The sequence below is a fragment of the Triplophysa dalaica genome, chromosome 5, assembly GCF_015846415.1.
Source record: "Triplophysa dalaica isolate WHDGS20190420 chromosome 5, ASM1584641v1, whole genome shotgun sequence".
In the NCBI taxonomy this organism is placed as follows: domain Eukaryota; kingdom Metazoa; phylum Chordata; class Actinopteri; order Cypriniformes; family Nemacheilidae; genus Triplophysa; species Triplophysa dalaica.
In genome coordinates this window covers 20,767,519-20,788,214 of record NC_079546.1, presented here as the reverse complement: position 1 = coordinate 20,788,214, position 20,696 = coordinate 20,767,519, and the positions used below count along the sequence as shown (strand labels likewise).

General features: G+C 47.4%; 14 non-coding genes across 14 annotated transcripts in view; all 14 read right to left on the bottom strand.

Annotated features, from left to right (window-relative positions):
- Positions 1–45, bottom strand: part of trnap-ugg (transfer RNA proline (anticodon UGG)) — a 72-nt gene extending 27 nt beyond the window's left edge. Inside the window, exon 1 of the tRNA in view lies at positions 1–45. This exon is cut by the window's left edge and continues 27 nt beyond it. This is a non-coding gene — a tRNA (tRNA-Pro).
- A 3,545-nt stretch (positions 46–3,590) lies between these two features.
- On the bottom strand, positions 3,591–3,662 carry trnap-agg (transfer RNA proline (anticodon AGG)). The gene has a single exon. It is a non-coding gene; the product is annotated as a tRNA-Pro (tRNA).
- Positions 3,663–4,746: 1,084 nt separating this feature from the next.
- On the bottom strand, positions 4,747–4,818 carry trnap-cgg (transfer RNA proline (anticodon CGG)). Its single transcript has one exon. It is a non-coding gene; the product is annotated as a tRNA-Pro (tRNA).
- A 1,076-nt stretch (positions 4,819–5,894) lies between these two features.
- trnap-ugg (transfer RNA proline (anticodon UGG)) lies at positions 5,895–5,966 on the bottom strand. Its single transcript has one exon. It is a non-coding gene; the product is annotated as a tRNA-Pro (tRNA).
- A 589-nt stretch (positions 5,967–6,555) lies between these two features.
- trnap-cgg (transfer RNA proline (anticodon CGG)) lies at positions 6,556–6,627 on the bottom strand. The gene has a single exon. It is a non-coding gene; the product is annotated as a tRNA-Pro (tRNA).
- Positions 6,628–8,356: 1,729 nt separating this feature from the next.
- Positions 8,357–8,428, bottom strand: trnap-cgg (transfer RNA proline (anticodon CGG)). The gene has a single exon. It is a non-coding gene; the product is annotated as a tRNA-Pro (tRNA).
- A 1,084-nt stretch (positions 8,429–9,512) lies between these two features.
- Positions 9,513–9,584, bottom strand: trnap-ugg (transfer RNA proline (anticodon UGG)). Its single transcript has one exon. It is a non-coding gene; the product is annotated as a tRNA-Pro (tRNA).
- Positions 9,585–10,173: 589 nt separating this feature from the next.
- Positions 10,174–10,245, bottom strand: trnap-ugg (transfer RNA proline (anticodon UGG)). The gene has a single exon. It is a non-coding gene; the product is annotated as a tRNA-Pro (tRNA).
- A 1,076-nt stretch (positions 10,246–11,321) lies between these two features.
- On the bottom strand, positions 11,322–11,393 carry trnap-agg (transfer RNA proline (anticodon AGG)). Its single transcript has one exon. It is a non-coding gene; the product is annotated as a tRNA-Pro (tRNA).
- A 1,084-nt stretch (positions 11,394–12,477) lies between these two features.
- On the bottom strand, positions 12,478–12,549 carry trnap-ugg (transfer RNA proline (anticodon UGG)). Its single transcript has one exon. It is a non-coding gene; the product is annotated as a tRNA-Pro (tRNA).
- A 1,730-nt stretch (positions 12,550–14,279) lies between these two features.
- On the bottom strand, positions 14,280–14,351 carry trnap-agg (transfer RNA proline (anticodon AGG)). The gene has a single exon. It is a non-coding gene; the product is annotated as a tRNA-Pro (tRNA).
- Positions 14,352–16,089: 1,738 nt separating this feature from the next.
- On the bottom strand, positions 16,090–16,161 carry trnap-ugg (transfer RNA proline (anticodon UGG)). Its single transcript has one exon. It is a non-coding gene; the product is annotated as a tRNA-Pro (tRNA).
- A 1,735-nt stretch (positions 16,162–17,896) lies between these two features.
- On the bottom strand, positions 17,897–17,968 carry trnap-cgg (transfer RNA proline (anticodon CGG)). The gene has a single exon. It is a non-coding gene; the product is annotated as a tRNA-Pro (tRNA).
- A 1,069-nt stretch (positions 17,969–19,037) lies between these two features.
- trnap-cgg (transfer RNA proline (anticodon CGG)) lies at positions 19,038–19,109 on the bottom strand. Its single transcript has one exon. It is a non-coding gene; the product is annotated as a tRNA-Pro (tRNA).
- Between the last annotated feature and the right edge of the window lie 1,587 nt (positions 19,110–20,696).

The following is a 20,696-nucleotide window of genomic DNA, read 5'->3' as shown; positions in this document are numbered from 1 at the left end:
CCTCTCGCACCCAAAGCGAGAATCATACCCCTAGACCAATGAGCCGAACAATAAAGAACTATAGTGATTTCCAGCCCGATGCGAAAGGTATTTCCACCGCCCGTATTTCCCGTTTCAATGAGCGAAACGAACATAAATCATTGGACACAAAGCAGGGGAATTAGCTCAAATGGTAGAGCGCTTGCTTAGCATGCAAGAAGTAGCGGGATCGACGCCCGCATTCTCCACGTCAGTGTCTTTCGGGGCTTCCTTCGTACTTCTTAGCCCTCCATATAATACCCGTCGAGGCTCACCGGTGCAAAAAAAGGTTGTTGCGTTGGGACTTGCTCATATGCTCAGTCACAAAACACAAGCAGGTTTCGTTCCTCGTTAATGCACCTCGACACAAGTTTCCTAGCAGCCTTACTTGCATTTTCATTAAGCCAGTGGTCCTGTGTGCTGTGGTGCAGGTTTTTTGCAGTTTCTTGAAAGCGATATCCCCCTCATTGTTGGGCAGTTGTCAGAAGAAGTACTTATTTCGGCAGAGGTTGGTAACCAACTGAGCTAACCGGCCGAGGGTCCCATTCAGTCACATTATGGAATTGCATAGCGCTCCTTTAAGTACGTCCAGTCTTATGTGGAAAGCTTAAAGCAGGGCTCGTCCGGGATTTGAACCCAGGACCTCTCGCACCCTAATCGAGAATCATGCCCCTAGAACAACGAGCCGAGCGATGAGGAGCGAAAGTCATTTCCTGCCCGATGGGAAAGGTATTTCCACCACCTGTATGCCCCGTTTCAATTAGCCAAAGGAACATGCATCTTTGGAGGCAATGCAAGGGAATTAGCTCAAATGGTAGAGCGCTCGCTTTGCATGCGAGAAGTAGCGGGATCAACGCCCGCATTCTCCACGTCAGTGTCTTTCGGGGCTTCCTTCTTAGCCCTCCCTATTATACCCGTCCAGGCTCACCGCTGCAAAAAAAGGTTGTTGTGTTGGGACTTGCTCATATGCTCAGTCACAAAACACCAGCAGGTGTCGCTCCTCGCTAATGCACCTCGACACATATAACAAGAGTCTCCCGTATGGTATGTGTCTAGCTTTTACCCAGAGCAACATGATGCAGGAGCTTCACTTTCAAAGACAATGGAGTTGTCACTTGAGATTCCACAAGTTTTCTTGCATAGTTACTTGCATTTTCATTAAGCCAGTGGTCCCGTGTGCTGTGCTGCGTGTTTTTTTTTTTTTGCTTTCTTGTAGTATCACGAAAAGCCATATACCCGTTATTGTTGGGCAGTTGTACAAACAAGTCCTTCGCCCTGGGCAAGAAAAATCTCTCTGCCCAGATGTTTTTAGATCATAATTTTGGTGTGTGTGTGCAACCACATGCACGTCTCAGACATGGCCAATTTGTTCAGCTGTATTTTCCGCTTTCCCTTGGGTGTAAAGACCTTTGGCTCATTGAGTACAGGTGACCTGTTTTCAGTATGAAAAGTAGCAATTGCTAATGAGAAGGCCAGCTGAGATTTGAGTCCAGAGTGCTAATCATTACACAATGGAATGCGACTTCAAGTGATAGATGACCCGCCTGGTTACCGAGGACAGGCTGCTCGGTCTGATGAGGTCAAAGAGCTCTTTGGTAGCGAGAGCAAAGCGATGAACACAGGCAAACTTGCCAAAACCCAGGATCGATCAATAGACATTCAAATCTTGAGTGTAACACTCTCCAATCTGAGCTAACCACCTATTTCGGCTCCGCATAGCGCTCCTTTAAGTACGTCCTGCCTTATGTGGAGCGCTTAAAGGAGGGCTCGTCCGGGATTTAAACGCGGGACCTCTCGCACCCAAAGCGAGAATCATACCCCTAGACCAACGAGCCGAACAATAAAGAACAATAGTGATTTCCAGCCCGATGCGAAAGGTATTTCCACCGCCCGTATTTCCCGTTTCAATGAGCGAAACGAACATAAATCATTGGACACAAAGCAGGGGAATTAGCTCAAATGGTAGAGCGCTTGCTTAGCATGCAAGAAGTAGCGGGATCGACGCCCGCATTCTCCACGTCAGTGTCTTTCGGGGCTTCCTTCGTACTTCTTAGCCCTCCATATAATACCCGTCGAGGCTCACCGGTGCAAAAAAAGGTTGTTGCGTTGGGACTTGCTCATATGCTCAGTCACAAAACACAAGCAGGTTTCGTTCCTCGTTAATGCACCTCGACACAAGTTTCCTAGCAGCCTTACTTGCATTTTCATTAAGCCAGTGGTCCTGTGTGCTGTGGTGCAGGTTTTTTGCAGTTTCTTGAAAAGCGATATCCCCCTCATTGTTGGGCAGTTGTCAGAAGAAGTACTTATTTCGGCAGAGGTTGGTAACCAACTGAGCTAACCGGCCGAGGGTCCCATTCAGTCACATTATGGAATTGCATAGCGCTCCTTTAAGTACGTCCAGTCTTATGTGGAAAGCTTAAAGCAGGGCTCGTCCGGGATTTGAACCCAGGACCTCTCGCACCCTAATCGAGAATCATGCCCCTAGAACAACGAGCCGAGCGATGAGGAGCGAAAGTCATTTCCTGCCCGATGGGAAAGGTATTTCCACCACCTGTATGCCCCGTTTCAATTAGCCAAAGGAACATGCATCTTTGGAGGCAATGCAAGGGAATTAGCTCAAATGGTAGAGCGCTCGCTTTGCATGCGAGAAGTAGCGGGATCAACGCCCGCATTCTCCACGTCAGTGTCTTTCGGGGCTTCCTTCTTAGCCCTCCCTATTATACCCGTCCAGGCTCACCGCTGCAAAAAAAGGTTGTTGTGTTGGGACTTGCTCATATGCTCAGTCACAAAACACCAGCAGGTGTCGCTCCTCGCTAATGCACCTCGACACATATAACAAGAGTCTCCCGTATGGTATGTGTCTAGCTTTTACCCAGAGCAACATGATGCAGGAGCTTCACTTTCAAAGACAATGGAGTTGTCACTTGAGATTCCACAAGTTTTCTTGCATAGTTACTTGCATTTTCATTAAGCCAGTGGTCCCGTGTGCTGTGCTGCGTGTTTTTTTTTTTTTGCTTTCTTGTAGTATCACGAAAAGCCATATACCCGTTATTGTTGGGCAGTTGTACAAACAAGTCCTTCGCCCTGGGCAAGAAAAATCTCTCTGCCCAGATGTTTTTAGATCATAATTTTGGTGTGTGTGTGCAACCACATGCACGTCTCAGACATGGCCAATTTGTTCAGCTGTATTTTCCGCTTTCCCTTGGGTGTAAAGACCTTTGGCTCATTGAGTACAGGTGACCTGTTTTCAGTATGAAAAGTAGCAATTGCTAATGAGAAGGCCAGCTGAGATTTGAGTCCAGAGTCCTAATCATTACACAATGGAATGCGACTTCAAGTGATAGATGACCCGCCTGGTTACCGAGGACAGGCTGCTCGGTCTGATGAGGTCAAAGAGCTCTTTGGTAGCGAGAGCAAAGCGATGAACACAGGCAAACTTGCCAAAACCCAGGATCGATCAATAGACATTCAAATCTTGAGTGTAACACTCTCCAATCTGAGCTAACCACCTATTTCGGATCGGCATAGTGCTCCTTTAAGTACGTCCTGCCTTATGTGGAGCGCTTAAAGGAGGGCTCGTCCGGGATTTGAACCCGGGACCTCTCGCACCCTAAGCGAGAATCATGCCCCTAGAACAACGAGCCGAGCAATGAGGAGTGAAAGTCATTTCATGCCCGATAGGAAAGGTATTTCCACCACCTGTATGCCCCGTTTCAATTAGCCAAAGGAACATGCATCTTTGGAGGCAATGCAGGGGAATTAGCTCAAATGGTAGAGCGCTCGCTTTGCATGCGAGAAGTAGCGGGATCGACGCCCGCATTCTCCACGTCAGTGTCTTTCGGGGCTTCCTTCTTACTTCTTAGCCCTCCCTATTATACCCGTCCAGGCTCACCGCTGCAAAAAAAGGTTGTCGTGTTGGGACTTGCTCATATGCTCAGTCACAAAACACCAGCAGGTGTCGCTCCTCGCTAATGCACCTCGACACATATAACAAGAGTCTCCCGTATGGTATGTGTCTAGCTTTTACCCAGAGCAACATGATGCAGGAGCTTCACTTTCAAAGACAATGGAGTTGTCACTTGAGATTCCACAAGTTTTCTTGCAGAGTTACTTGCATTTTCATTAAGCCAGTGGTCCCGTGTGCTGTGCTGCGTGTTTTTTTTTTTTTTGCTTTCTTGTAGTATCACGAAAAGCCATATACCCGTTATTGTTGGGCAGTTGTACAAACAAGTCCTTCGCCCTGGGCAAGAAAAATCTCTCTGCCCAGATGTTTTTAGATCATAATTTTGGTGTGTGTGAGCAACCACATGCACGTCTCAGACATGGCCAATTTGTTCAGCTGTATTTTCCGCTTTCCCTTGGGTGTAAAGACCTTTGGCTCATTGAGTACAGGCGACCTGTTGTCAGTATGAAAAGTAGCAATTGCTAATGAGAAGGCCAGCTGAGATTTGAGTCCAGAGTGCTAATCATTACACAATGGAATGCGACTTCAAGTGATAGATGACCCGCCTGGTTACCGAGGACAGGCTGCTCGGTCTGATGAGGTCAAAGAGCTCTTTGGTAGCGAGAGCAAAGCGATGAACACAGGCAAACTTGCCAAAACCCAGGATCGATCAATAGACATTCAAATCTTGAGTGTAACACTCTCCAATCTGAGCTAACCACCTATTTCGGATCCGCATAGCACTCCTTTAAGTACGTCCTGCCTTATGTGGAGCGCTTAAAGGAGGGCTCGTCCGGGATTTGAACCCGGGACCTCTCGCACCCGAAGCGAGAATCATACCCCTAGACCAACGAGCCGAACAATAAAGAACAATAGTGATTTCCAGCCCGATGCGAAAGGTATTTCCAACGCCCGTATTTCGCGTTTCAATGAGCGAAACGAACATAAATCATTGGACACAAAGCAGGGGAATTAGCTCAAATGGTAGAGCGCTTGCTTAGCATGCAAGAAGTAGCGGGATCGACGCCCGCATTCTCCACGTCAGTGTCTTTCGGGGCTTCCTTCTTAGCCCTCCCTATTATACCCGTCCAGGCTCACCGCTGCAAAAAAAGGTTGTTGTGTTGGGACTTGCTCATATGCTCAGTCACAAAACACCAGCAGGTGTCGCTCCTCGCTAATGCACCTCGACAAATATAACAAGAGTCTCCCGTATGGTATGTGTCTAGCTTTTACCCAGAGCAACATGATGCAGGAGCTTCACTTTCAAAGACAATGGAGTTGTCACTTGAGATTCCACAAGTTTTCTTGCATAGTTACTTGCATTTTCATTAAGCCAGTGGTCCCGTGTGCTGTGCTGCGAGTTTTTTTTTTTTTGCTTTCTTGTAGTATCACGAAAAGCCATATACCCCTTATTGTTGGGCAGTTGTACAAACAAGTCCTTCGCCCTGGGCAAGAAAAATCTCTCTGCCCAGATGTTTTTAGATCATAATTTTGGTGTGTGTGTGCAACCACATGCACGTCTCAGACATGGCCAATTTGTTCAGCTGTATTTTCCGCTTTCCCTTGGGTGTAAAGACCTTTGGCTCATTGAGTACAGGTGACCTGTTGTCAGTATGAAAAGTAGCAATTGCTAATGAGAAGGCCAGCTGAGATTTGAGTCCAGAGTGCTAATCATTACACAATGGAATGCGACTTCAAGTGATAGATGACCCGCCTGGTTACCGAGGAAAGGCTGCTCGGTCTGATGAGGTCAAAGAGCTCTTTGGTAGCGAGAGCAAAGCGATGAACACAGGCAAACTTGCCAAAACCCAGTATCGATCAATAGACATTCAAATCTTGAGTGTAACACTCTCCAATCTGAGCTAACCACCTATTTCGGATCCGCATAGCGCTCCTTTAAGTACGTCCTGCCTTGTGTGGAGCGCTTAAAGGAGGGCTCGTCCGGGATTTGAACCCGGGACCTCTCGCACCCAAAGCGAGAATCATACCCCTAGACCAACGAGCCGAACGATAAAGAACAATAGTGATTTCCAGCCCGATGCGAAAGGTATTTCCACCGCCCGTATTTCCTGTTTCAATGAGCGAAATGAACATAAATGATTGGACACAAAGCAGGGGAATTAGCTCAAATGGGAGAGCGCTAGCTTAGCATGCAAGAAGTAGCGGGATCGACGCCCGCATTCTCCACGTCAGTGTCTTTCGGGGCTTCCTTCGTACTTCTTAGCCCTCCATATAATACCCGTCGAGGCTCACCGGTGCAAAAAAAGGTTGTTGCGTTGGGACTTGCTCAAATGCTCAGTCACAAAACACAAGCAGGTTTCGTTCCTCTTTAATGCACCTCGACACAAGTTTCCTAGCAGCCTTACTTGCATTTTCATTAAGCCAGTGGTCCTGTGTGCTGTGGTGCGAGTTTTTTGCAGTTTCTTGAAAAGCGATATCCCCCTCATTGTTGGGCAGTTGTCAGAAGAAGTACTTATTTCGGCAGAGGTTGGTAACCAACTGAGCTAACCGGCCGAGGGTCCCATTCAGTCACATTATGGAATTGCATAGCGCTCCTTTAAGTACGTCCAGTCTTATGTGGAAAGCTTAAAGCAGGGCTCGTCCGGGATTTGAACCCAGGACCTCTCGAACCCGAAGCGAGAATCATACCCCTAGACCAACGAGCCGAACAATAAAGAACAATAGTGATTTCCAGCCCGATGCGAAAGGTATTTCCACCGCCCGTATTTCCCGTTTCAATGAGCGAAACGAACATAAATCATTGGACACAAAGCAGGGGAATTAGCTCAAATGGTAGAGCGCTTGCTTAGCATGCAAGAAGTAGCGGGATCGACGCCCGCATTCTCCACGTCAGTGTCTTTCGGGGCTTCCTTCTTAGCCCTCCCTATTATACCCGTCGAGGCTCACCGGTGCAAAAAAAGGTTGTTGCGTTGGGACTTGCTCATATGCTCAGTCACAAACACAAGCAGGTTTCGTTCCTCGTTAATGCACCTCGACACAAGTTTCCTAGCAGCCTTACTTGCATTTTCATTAAGCCAGTGGTCCTGTGTGCTGTGGTGCAGGTTTTTTGCAGTTTCTTGAAAAGCGATATCCCCCTCATTGTTGGGCAGTTGTCAGAAGAAGTACTTATTTCGGCAGAGGTTGGTAACCAACTGAGCTAACCGGCCGAGGGTCCCATTCAGTCACATTATGGAATTGCATAGCGCTCCTTTAAGTACATCCAGTCTTATGTGGAAAGCTTAAAGCAGGGCTCGTCCGGGATTTGAACCCAGGACCTCTCGCACCCTAAGCGAGAATCATGCCCCTAGAACAACGAGCCGAGCGATAAGGAGCGAAAGTCATTTCCTGCCCGATGGGAAAGGTATTTCCACCACCTGTATGCCCCGTTTCAATTAGGCAAAGGAACATGCATCTTTGGAGGCAATGCAAGGGAATTAGCTCAAATGGTAGAGCGCTCGCTTTGCATGCGAGAAGTAGCGGGATCGACGCCCGCATTCTCCACGTCAGTGTCTTTCGGGGCTTCCTTCTTAGCCCTCCCTATTATACCCGTCCAGGCTCACCGCTGCAAAAAAAGGTTGTCGTGTTGGGACTTGCTCATATGCTCAGTCACAAAACACCAGCAGGTGTCGCTCCTCGCTAATGCACCTCGACACATATAACAAGAGTCTCCCGTATGGTATGTGTCTAGCTTTTACCCAGAGCAACATGATGCAGGAGCTTCACTTTCAAAGACAATGGAGTTGTCACTTGAGATTCCACAAGTTTTCTTGCATAGTTACTTGCATTTTCATTAAGCCAGTGGTCCCGTGTGCTGTGCTGCGTGTTTTTTTTTTTTTGCTTTCTTGTAGTATCACGAAAAGCCATATACCCGTTATTGTTGGGCAGTTGTACAAACAAGTCCTTCGCCCTGGGCAAGAAAAATCTCTCTGCCCAGATGTTTTTAGATCATAATTTTGGTGTGTGTGAGCAACCACATGCACGTCTCAGACATGGCCAATTTGTTCAGCTGTATTTTCCGCTTTCCCTTGGGTGTAAAGACCTTTGGCTCATTGAGTACAGGTGACCTGTTGTCAGTATGAAAAGTAGCAATTGCTAATGAGAAGGCCAGCTGAGATTTGAGTCCAGAGTGCTAATCATTACACAATGGAATGCGACTTCAAGTGATAGATGACCCGCCTGGTTACCGAGGACAGGCTGCTCGGTCTGATGAGGTCAAAGAGCTCTTTGGTAGCGAGAGCAAAGCGATGAACACAGGCAAACTTGCCAAAACCCAGGATCGATCAATAGACATTCAAATCTTGAGTGTAACACTCTCCAATCTGAGCTAACCACCTATTTCGGATCCGCATAGCACTCCTTTAAGTACGTCCTGCCTTATGTGGAGCGCTTAAAGGAGGGCTCGTCCGGGATTTGAACCCGGGACCTCTCGCACCCGAAGCGAGAATCATGCCCCTAGAACAACGAGCCGAGCAATGAGGAGCGAAAGTCATTTCATGCCCGATGGGAAAGGTATTTCGACCACCTGTATGCCCCGTTTCAATTAGCCAAAGGAACATGCATCTTTGGAGGCAATGCAGGGGAATTAGCTCAAATGGTAGAGCGCTCGCTTTGCATGCGAGAAGTAGCGGGATCGACGCCCGCATTCTCCACGTCAGTGTCTTTCGGGGCTTCCTTCTTACTTCTTAGCCCTCCCTATTATACCCGTCCAGGCTCACCGCTGCAAAAAAAGGTTGTCGTGTTGGGACTTGCTCATATGCTCAGTCACAAAACACCAGCAGGTGTCGCTCCTCGCTAATGCACCTCGACACATATAACAAGAGTCTCCCGTATGGTATGTGTCTAGCTTTTACCCAGAGCAACATGATGCAGGAGCTTCACTTTCAAAGACAATGGAGTTGTCACTTGAGATTCCACAAGTTTTCTTGCAGAGTTACTTGCATTTTCATTAAGCCAGTGGTCCCGTGTGCTGTGCTGCGTGTTTTTTTTTTTTTTGCTTTCTTGTAGTATCACGAAAAGCCATATACCCGTTATTGTTGGGCAGTTGTACAAACAAGTCCTTCGCCCTGGGCAAGAAAAATCTCTCTGCCCAGATGTTTTTAGATCATAATTTTGGTGTGTGTGTGCAACCACATGCACGTCTCAGACATGGCCAATTTGTTCAGCTGTATTTTCCGCTTTCCCTTGGGTGTAAAGACCTTTGGCTCATTGAGTACAGGTGACCTGTTGTCAGTATGAAAAGTAGCAATTGCTAATGAGAAGGCCAGCTGAGATTTGAGTCCAGAGTGCTAATCATTACACAATGGAATGCGACTTCAAGTGATAGATGACCCGCCTGGTTACCGAGGAAAGGCTGCTCGGTCTGATGAGGTCAAAGAGCTCTTTGGTAGCGAGAGCAAAGCGATGAACACAGGCAAACTTGCCAAAACCCAGTATCGATCAATAGACATTCAAATCTTGAGTGTAACACTCTCCAATCTGAGCTAACCACCTATTTCGGATCCGCATAGCGCTCCTTTAAGTACGTCCTGCCTTGTGTGGAGCGCTTAAAGGAGGGCTCGTCCGGGATTTGAACCCGGGACCTCTCGCACCCAAAGCGAGAATCATACCCCTAGACCAACGAGCCGAACGATAAAGAACAATAGTGATTTCCAGCCCGATGCGAAAGGTATTTCCACCGCCCGTATTTCCTGTTTCAATGAGCGAAATGAACATAAATGATTGGACACAAAGCAGGGGAATTAGCTCAAATGGGAGAGCGCTAGCTTAGCATGCAAGAAGTAGCGGGATCGACGCCCGCATTCTCCACGTCAGTGTCTTTCGGGGCTTCCTTCGTACTTCTTAGCCCTCCATATAATACCCGTCGAGGCTCACCGGTGCAAAAAAAGGTTGTTGCGTTGGGACTTGCTCAAATGCTCAGTCACAAAACACAAGCAGGTTTCGTTCCTCTTTAATGCACCTCGACACAAGTTTCCTAGCAGCCTTACTTGCATTTTCATTAAGCCAGTGGTCCTGTGTGCTGTGGTGCGAGTTTTTTGCAGTTTCTTGAAAAGCGATATCCCCCTCATTGTTGGGCAGTTGTCAGAATAAGTACTTATTTCGGCAGAGGTTGGTAACCAACTGAGCTAACCGGCCGAGGGTCCCATTCAGTCACATTATGGAATTGCATAGCGCTCCTTTAAGTACGTCCAGTCTTATGTGGAAAGCTTAAAGCAGGGCTCGTCCGGGATTTGAACCCAGGACCTCTCGAACCCAAAGCGAGAATCATACCCCTAGACCAACGAGCCGAACAATAAAGAACAATAGTGATTTCCAGCCCGATGCGAAAGGTATTTCCACCGCCCGTATTTCCCGTTTCAATGAGCGAAACGAACATAAATCATTGGACACAAAGCAGGGGAATTAGCTCAAATGGTAGAGCGCTTGCTTAGCATGCAAGAAGTAGCGGGATCGACGCCCGCATTCTCCACGTCAGTGTCTTTCGGGGCTTCCTTCTTAGCCCTCCCTATTATACCCGTCCAGGCTCACCGCTGCAAAAAAAGGTTGTTGTGTTGGGACTTGCTCATATGCTCAGTCACAAAACACCAGCAGGTGTCGCTCCTCGCTAATGCACCTCGACACATATAACAAGAGTCTCCCGTATGGTATGTGTCTAGTTTTTACCCAGAGCAACATGATGCAGGAGCTTCACTTTCAAAGACAATGGAGTTGTCACTTGAGATTCCACAAGTTTTCTTGCATAGTTACTTGCATTTTCATTAAGCCAGTGGTCCCGTGTGCTGTGCTGCGTGTTTTTTTTTTTTTGCTTTCTTGTAGTATCACGAAAAGCCATATACCCCTTATTGTTGGGCAGTTGTACAAACAAGTCCTTCGCCCTGGGCAAGAAAAATCTCTCTGCCCAGATGTTTTTAGATCATAATTTTGGTGTGTGTGTGCAACCACATGCACGTCTCAGACATGGCCAATTTGTTCAGCTGTATTTTCCGCTTTCCCTTGGGTGTAAAGACCTTTGGCTCATTGAGTACAGGCGACCTGTTGTCAGTATGAAAAGTAGCAATTGCTAATGAGAAGGCCAGCTGAGATTTGAGTCCAGAGTGCTAATCATTACACAATGGAATGCGACTTCAAGTGATAGATGACCCGCCTGGTTACCGAGGACAGGCTGCTCGGTCTGATGAGGTCAAATAGCTCTTTGGTAGCGAGAGCAAAGCGATGAACACAGGCAAACTTGCCAAAACCCAGGATCGATCAATAGACATTAAAATCTTGAGTGTAACACTCTCCAATCTGAGCTAACCACCTATTTCGGATCCGCATAGTGCTCCTTTAAGTACGTCCTGCCTTATGTGGAGCGCTTAAAGGAGGGCTCGTCCGGGATTTGAACCCGGGACCTCTCGCACCCTAAGCGAGAATCATGCCCCTAGAACAACGAGCCGAGCAATGAGGAGCGAAAGTCATTTCATGCCCGATGGGAAAGGTATTTCCACCACCTGTATGCCCCGTTTCAATTAGCCAAAGGAACATGCATCTTTGGAGGCAATGCAGGGGAATTAGCTCAAATGGTAGAGCGCTCGCTTTGCATGCGAGAAGTAGCGGGATCGACGCCCGCATTCTCCACGTCAGTGTCTTTCGGGGCTTCCTTCTTACTTCTTAGCCCTCCCTATTATACCCGTCCAGGCTCACCGCTGCAAAAAAAGGATGTTGTGTTGGGACTTGCTCATATGCTCAGTCACAAAACACCAGCAGGTGTCGCTCCTCGCTAATGCACCTCGACACATATAACAAGAGTCTCCCGTATGGTATGTGTCTAGCTTTTACCCAGAGCAACATGATGCAGGAGCTTCACTTTCAAAGACAATGGAGTTGTCACTTGAGATTCCACAAGTTTTCTTGCAGAGTTACTTGCATTTTCATTAAGCCAGTGGTCCCGTGTGCTGTGCTGCGTGTTTTTTTTTTTTTTGCTTTCTTGTAGTATCACGAAAAGCCATATACCCGTTATTGTTGGGCAGTTGTACAAACAAGTCCTTCGCCCTGGGCAAGAAAAATCTCTCTGCCCAGATGTTTTTAGATCATAATTTTGGTGTGTGTGTGCAACCACATGCACGTCTCAGACATGGCCAATTTGTTCAGCTGTATTTTCCGCTTTCCCTTGGGTGTAAAGACCTTTGGCTCATTGAGTACAGGTGACCTGTTGTCAGTATGAAAAGTAGCAATTGCTAATGAGAAGGCCAGCTGAGATTTGAGTCCAGAGTGCTAATCATTACACAATGGAATGCGACTTCAAGTGATAGATGACCCGCCTGGTTACCGAGGAAAGGCTGCTCGGTCTGATGAGGTCAAAGAGCTCTTTGGTAGCGAGAGCAAAGCGATGAACACAGGCAAACTTGCCAAAACCCAGGATCGATCAATAGACATTCAAATCTTGAGTGTAACACTCTCCAATCTGAGCTAACCACCTATTTCGGATCCGCATAGCGCTCCTTTAAGTACGTCCTGCCTTGTGTGGAGCGCTTAAAGGAGGGCTCGTCCGGGATTTGAACCCGGGACCTCTCGCACCCAAAGCGAGAATCATACCCCTAGACCAACGAGCCGAACAATAAAGAACAATAGTGATTTCCAGCCCGATGCGAAAGGTATTTCCACCGCCCGTATTTCCCGTTTCAATGAGCGTAACGAACATAAATCATTGGACACAAAGCAGGGGAATTAGCTCAAATGGTAGAGCGCTTGCTTAGCATGCAAGAAGTAGCGGGATCGACGCCCGCATTCTCCACGTCAGTGTCTTTCGGGGCTTCCTTCTTAGCCCTCCCTATTATACCCGTCGAGGCTCACCGGTGCAAAAAAAGGTTGTTGCGTTGGGACTTGCTCATATGCTCAGTCACAAAACACAAGCAGGTTTCGTTCCTCGTTAATGCACCTCGACACAAGTTTCCTAGCAGCCTTACTTGCATTTTCATTAAGCCAGTGGTCCTGTGTGCTGTGGTGCAGGTTTTTTGCAGTTTCTTGAAAAGCGATATCCCCCTCATTGTTGGGCAGTTGTCAGAAGAAGTACTTATTTCGGCAGAGGTTGGTAACCAACTGAGCTAACCGGCCGAGGGTCCCATTCAGTCACATTATGGAATTGCATAGCGCTCCTTTAAGTACATCCAGTCTTATGTGGAAAGCTTAAAGCAGGGCTCGTCCGGGATTTGAACCCAGGACCTCTCGCACCCTAAGCGAGAATCATGCCCCTAGAACAACGAGCCGAGCGATAAGGAGCGAAAGTCATTTCCTGCCCGATGGGAAAGGTATTTCCACCACCTGTATGCCCCGTTTCAATTAGGCAAAGGAACATGCATCTTTGGAGGCAATGCAAGGGAATTAGCTCAAATGGTAGAGTGCTCGCTTTGCATGCGAGAAGTAGCGGGATCGACGCCCGCATTCTCCACGTCAGTGTCTTTCGGGGCTTCCTTCTTAGCCCTCCCTATTATACCCGTCCAGGCTCACCGCTGCAAAAAAAGGTTGTCGTGTTGGGACTTGCTCATATGCTCAGTCACAAAACACCAGCAGGTGTCGCTCCTCGCTAATGCACCTCGACACATATAACAAGAGTCTCCCGTATGGTATGTGTCTAGCTTTTACCCAGAGCAACATGATGCAGGAGCTTCACTTTCAAAGACAATGGAGTTGTCACTTGAGATTCCACAAGTTTTCTTGCAGAGTTACTTGCATTTTCATTAAGCCAGTGGTCCCTTGTGCTGTGCTGCGTGTTTTTTTTTTTTTGCTTTCTTGTAGTATCACGAAAAGCCATATACCCCTTATTGTTGGGCAGTTGTACAAACAAGTCCTTCGCCCTGGGCAAGAAAAATCTCTCTGCCCAGATGTTTTTAGATCATAATTTTGGTGTGTGTGTGCAACCACATGCACGTCTCAGACATGGCCAATTTGTTCAGCTGTATTTTCCGCTTTCCCTTGGGTGTAAAGACCTTTGGCTCATTGAGTACAGGCGACCTGTTGTCAGTATGAAAAGTAGCAATTGCTAATGAGAAGGCCAGCTGAGATTTGAGTCCAGAGTGCTAATCATTACACAATGGAATGCGACTTCAAGTGATAGATGACCCGCCTGGTTACCGAGGACAGGCTGCTCGGTCTGATGAGGTCAAAGAGCTCTTTGGTAGCGAGAGCAAAGCGATGAACACAGGCAAACTTGCCAAAACCCAGGATCGATCAATAGACATTCAAATCTTGAGTGTAACACTCTCCAATCTGAGCTAACCACCTATTTCGGATCCGCATAGTGCTCCTTTAAGTACGTCCTGCCTTATGTGGAGCGCTTAAAGGAGGGCTCGTCCGGGATTTGAACCCGGGACCTCTCGCACCCTAAGCGAGAATCATGCCCCTAGAACAACGAGCCGTGCAATGAGGAGCGAAAGTCATTTCATGCCCGATGGGAAAGGTATTTCCACCACCTGTATGCCCCGTTTCAATTAGCCAAAGGAACATGCATCTTTGGAGGCAATGCAGGGGAATTAGCTCAAATGGTAGAGCGCTCGCTTTGCATGCGAGAAGTAGCGGGATCGACGCCCGCATTCTCCACGTCAGTGTCTTTCGGGGCTTCCTTCTTACTTCTTAGCCCTCCATATAATACCCGTCCAGGCTCACCGGTGCAAAAAAAGGTTGTTGCGTTGGGACTTGCTCAAATGCTCAGTCACAAAACACAAGCAGGTTTCGTTCCTCTTTAATGCACCTCGACACAAGTTTCCTAGCAGCCTTACTTGCATTTTCATTAAGCCAGTGGTCCTGTGTGCTGTGGTGCGAGTTTTTTGCAGTTTCTTGAAAAGCGATATCCCCCTCATTGTTGGGCAGTTGTCAGAAGAAGTACTTATTTCGGCAGAGGTTGGTAACCAACTGAGCTAACCGGCCGAGGGTCCCATTCAGTCACATTATGGAATTGCATAGCGCTCCTTTAAGTACGTCCAGTCTTATGTGGAAAGCTTAAAGCAGGGCTCGTCCGGGATTTGAAGCCAGGACCTCTCGCACCCTAAGCGAGAATCATGCCCCTAGAACAACGAGCCGAGCGATGAGGAGCGAAAGTCATTTCCTGCCCGATGGGAAAGGTATTTCCACCACCTGTATGCCCCGTTTTAATTAGCCAAAGGAACATGCATCTTTGGAGGCAATGCAAGGGAATTAGCTCAAATGGTAGAGCGCTCGCTTTGCATGCGAGAAGTAGCGGGATCGACGCCCGCATTCTCCACGTCAGTGTCTTTCGGGGCTTCCTTCTTAGCCCTCCCTATTATACCCGTCCAGGCTCACCGCTGCAAAAAAAGGTTGTCGTGTTGGGACTTGCTCATATGCTCAGTCACAAAACACCAGCAGGTGTCGCTCCTCGCTAATGCACCTCGACACATATAACAAGAGTCTCCCGTATGGTATGTGTCTAGCTTTTACCCAGAGCAACATGATGCAGGAGCTTCACTTTCAAAGACAATGGAGTTGTCACTTGAGATTCCACAAGTTTTCTTGCAGAGTTACTTGCATTTTCATTAAGCCAGTGGTCCCGTGTGCTGTTCTGCGTGTTTTTTTTTTTTTTGCTTTCTTGTAGTATCACGAAAAGCCATATACCCGTTATTGTTGGGCATTTGTACAAACAAGTCCTTCGCCCTGGGCAAGAAAAATCTCTCTGCCCAGATGTTTTTAGATCATAATTTTGGTGTGTGTGTGCAACCACATGCACGTCTCAGACATGGCCAATTTGTTCAGCTGTATTTTCCGCTTTCCCTTGGGTGTAAAGACCTTTGGCTCATTGAGTACAGGTGACCTGTTGTCAGTATGAAAAGTAGCAATTGCTAATGAGAAGGCCAGCTGAGATTTGAGTCCAGAGTGCTAATCATTACACAATGGAATGCGACTTCAAGTGATAGATGACCCGCCTGGTTACCGAGGAAAGGCTGCTCGGTCTGATGAGGTCAAAGAGCTCTTTGGTAGCGAGAGCAAAGCGATGAACACAGGCAAACTTGCCAAAACCCAGTATCGATCAATAGACATTCAAATCTTGAGTGTAACACTCTCCAATCTGAGCTAACCACCTATTTCGGATCCGCATAGCGCTCCTTTAAGTACGTCCTGCCTTGTGTGGAGCGCTTAAAGGAGGGCTCGTCTGGGATTTGAACCCGGGACCTCTCGCACCCAAAGCGAGAATCATACCCCTAGACCAACGAGCCGAACGATAAAGAACAATAGTGATTTCCAGCCCGATGCGAAAGGTATTTCCACCGCCCGTATTTCCTGTTTCAATGAGCGAAATGAACATAAATGATTGGACACAAAGCAGGGGAATTAGCTCAAATGGGAGAGCGCTAGCTTAGCATGCAAGAAGTAGCTGGATCGACGCCCGCATTCTCCACGTCAGTGTCTTTCGGGGCTTCCTTCGTACTTCTTAGCCCTCCATATAATACCCGTCGAGGCTCACCGGTGCAAAAAAAGGTTGTTGCGTTGGGACTTGCTCAAATGCTCAGTCACAAAACACAAGCAGGTTTCGTTCCTCTTTAATGCACCTCGACACAAGTTTCCTAGCAGCCTTACTTGCATTTTCATTAAGCCAGTGGTCCTGTGTGCTGTGGTGCGAGTTTTTTGCAGTTTCTTGAAAAGCGATATCCCCCTCATTGTTGGGCAGTTGTCAGAAGAAGCACTTATTTCGGCAGAGGTTGGTAACCAACTGAGCTAACCGGCCGAGGGTCCCATTGAGTCACATTATGGAATTGCATAGCGCTCCTTTAAGTACGTCCAGTCTTATGTGGAAAGCTTAAAGCAGGGCTCGTCCGGGATTTGAATCCAGGACCTCTCGCACCCTAATCGAGAATCATGCCCCTAGAACAACGAGCCGAGCGATGAGGAGCGAAATTCATTTCCTGCCCGATGGGAAAGGTATTTCCACCACCTGTATGCCCCGTTTCAATTAGCCAAAGGAACATGCATCTTTGGAGGCAATGCAAGGGAATTAGCTCAAATGGTAGAGCGCTCGCTTTGCATGCGAGAAGTAGCGGGATCAACGCCCCCATTCTCCATGTCAGTGTCTTTCGGGGCTTCCTTCTTAGCCCTCCCTATTAAACCCGTCCAGGCTCACCGCTGCAAAAAAGGTTGTTGTGTTGGGACTTGCTCATATGCTCAGTCACAAAACACCAGCATGTGTCGCTCCTCGCTAATGCACCTCGACACATATAACAAGAGTCTCCCGTATGGTATGTGTCTAGCTTTTACCCAGAGCAACATGATGCAGGAGCTTCACTTTCAAAGACAATGGAGTTGTCACTTGAGATTCCACAAGTTTTCTTGCATAGTTACTTGCATTTTCATTAAGCCAGTGGTCCCGTGTGCTGTGCTGCGTGTTTTTTTTTTTTTGCTTTCTTGTAGTATCACGAAAAGCCATATACCCCTTATTGTTGGGCAGTTGTACAAACAAGTCCTTCGTCCTGGGCAAGAAAAATCTCTCTGCCCAGATGTTTTTAGATCATAATTTTGGGGGTGTGTGCAACCACATGCACGTCTCAGACATGGCCAATTTGTTCAGCTGTATTTTCCGCTTTCCCTTGGGTGTAAAGACCTTTGGCTCATTGAGTACAGGTGACCTGTTGTCAGTATGAAAAGTAGCAATTGCAAATGAGAAGGCCAGCTGAGATTTGAGTCCAGAGTGCTAATCATTACACAATGGAATGCGACTTCAAGTGATAGATGACCCGCCTGGTTACCGAGGACAGGCTGCTCGGTCTGATGAGGTCAAAGAGCTCTTTGGTAGCGAGAGCAAAGCGATGAACACAGGCAAACTTGCCAAAACCCAGGATCGATCAATAGACATTCAAATCATGAGTGTAACACTCTCCAATCTGAGCTAACCACCTATTACGGATCCGCATAGCACTCCTTTAAGTACGTCCTGCCTTATGTGGAGCGCTTAAAGGAGGGCTCGTCCGGGATTTGAACCCGGGACCTCTCGCACCCGAAGCGAGAATCATACCCCTAGACCAACGAGCCGAACAATAAAGAACAATAGTGATTTCCAGCCCGATGCGAAAGGTATTTCCACCGCCCGTATTTCCCGTTTCAATGAGCGAAACGAACATAAATCATTGGACACAAAGCAGGGGAATTAGCTCAAATGGTAGAGCGCTTGCTTAGCATGCAAGAAGTAGCGGGATCGACGCCCGCATTCTCCACGTCAGTGTCTTTCGGGGCTTCCTTCTTAGCCCTCCCTATTATACCCGTCCAGGCTCACCGCTGCAAAAAAAGGTTGTTGTGTTGGGACTTGCTCATATGCTCAGTCACAAAACACCAGCAGGTGTCGCTCCTCGCTAATGCACCTCGACACATATAACAAGAGTCTCCCGTATGGTATGTGTCTAGCTTTTACCCAGAGCAACATGATGCAGGAGCTTCACTTTCAAAGACAATGGAGTTGTCACTTGAGATTCCACAAGTTTTCTTGCATAGTTACTTGCATTTTCATTAAGCCAGTGGTCCCGTGTGCTGTGCTGCGTGTTTTTTTTTTTTTGCTTTCTTGTAGTATCACGAAAAGCCCCTTATTGTTGGGCAGTTGTACAAACAAGTCCTTCGCCCTGGGCAAGAAAAATCTCTCTGCCCAGATGTTTTTAGATCATAATTTTGGTGTGTGTGTGCAACCACATGCACGTCTCAGACATGGCCAATTTGTTCAGCTGTATTTTCCGCTTTCCCTTGGGTGTAAAGACCTTTGGCTCATTGAGTACAGGCGACCTGTTGTCAGTATGAAAAGTAGCAATTGCTAATGAGAAGGCCAGCTGAGATTTGAGTCCAGAGTGCTAATCATTACACAATGGAATGCGACTTCAAGTGATAGATGACCCGCCTGGTTACCGAGGACAGGCTGCTCGGTCTGATGAGGTCAAAGAGCTCTTTGGTAGCGAGAGCAAAGCGATGAACACAGGCAAACTTGCCAAAACCCAGGATCGATCAATATACATTCAAATCTTGAGTGTAACACTCTCCAATCTGAGCTAACCACCTATTTCGGATCCGCATAGCGCTCCTTTAAGTACGTCCTGCCTTATGTGGAGCGCTTAAAGGAGGGCTCGTCCGGGATTTGAACCCGGGACCTCTCGCACCCGAAGCGAGAATCATACCCCTAGACCAACGAGCCGAACAATAAAGAACCATAGTGATTTCCAGCCCGATGCGAAAGGTATTTCCACCACCCGTATTTCCCGTTTCAATGAGCGAAACGAACATAAATCATTGGACACAAAGCAGGGGAATTAGCTTAAATGGTAGAGCGCTTGCTTAGCATGCAAGAAGTAGCGGGATCGACGCCCGCATTCTCCACGTCAGTGTCTTTCTGGGCTTCCTTTGTACTTCTTAGCCCTCCATATAATACCCGTCGAGGCTCACCGGTGCAAAAAAAGGTTGTTGCGTTGGGACTTGCTCATATGCTCAGTCACAAAACACAAGCAGGTTTTGTTCCTCGTTAATGCACCTCGACACAAGTTTCCTAGCAGCAGGGGAATTAGCTCAAATGGTAGAGCGCTTGCTTAGCATAAGAAGGGGCCCAATCTTTGCGCCCGCCTGCGCATGCGAAAAGATGCAGAAAACGTATATTTGTCGACAAATTTTCCCTGCAACAATATTCGGGTTAAATTCCTGTGCGTTATGTAAGAGTTTTAGTTACATGTGTAACAATTCACTTTCCACTTGCTGGCCTCGAACCCCTAGCTGATCGACAAGGTCAATCTCACCTGAGCCGTGCTGCCACCTGTCGACTACATGTGTATTGCAATCAATCAATTGCGCCTTCATTTAGTTATCATATGTTCAATTACATAGTTTTAGACATCATTATTAAAGCATATTACATGTTTATGGTTAAATAAAAATGTTTATTCAAAATGGTTTTCTTTTATTGAATGTGTGGGATATGATTTTATTGATTTTCAGAGATAAAGACACTTCGAATGTAAAATTGTTTATTAAAATAAAATTAAAACACACCCACATTGAAATGAGTACACACACACACAGACAGACAGACACACATATTTATATATTTACATACAGAAGAATATGAACGCTTGGGCCTTTGATATACACAACAAATATACAGGACAATATGAACGAGTTGGCCCATGAAATATATACAGGAAAGTTGAAACTTATTGAGGAGGTGGAGTTTGGGGTTTATTTTGCTGGCGCTGTTCTGCCAACCAATCTTCTAAAGACTTGCCATTTGAAGCATGCAAGCAAAATGTGGCACTACCATACCGGCTATGTCCAAACTCCTTAGTTTTGGGCTGCCCACATTTGCTGCACTTGTTAAAATTAACCCCCCGCAGATACTTCCTCTTACAAACTCCACTTTCCGTCTCTTGCGCCCGCCGGCGCCTATTCCTTTGGGTGTAACGGGATGCAGGAGCAGCAGACACAGAAGCAGCAGACACAGGAGCAGGCAGAGCTGTGCCTGCACCAGAAGACGGAATCACCATTGACACAGTCATGTCAGGGTTAAGGACTAGTGTGCCCATCAATGACCCAGGTGCAGAAATGGGCTGCACATCTCCTGATGCTGTGGGGGCAGCTGCGATGGGGCACTCCCTGTTAGCAGCAGCGGGCCGTCGACCTGGTCGCAAACGAGGAGCCTGTCCTTCTCGATTTGGCGGAAGGATGAATTTATGCTTTGGACCTGATGTCGATGGCGCTTCATTCAATTTTTCCCTCGGCGGAGGAAGCTGCATAT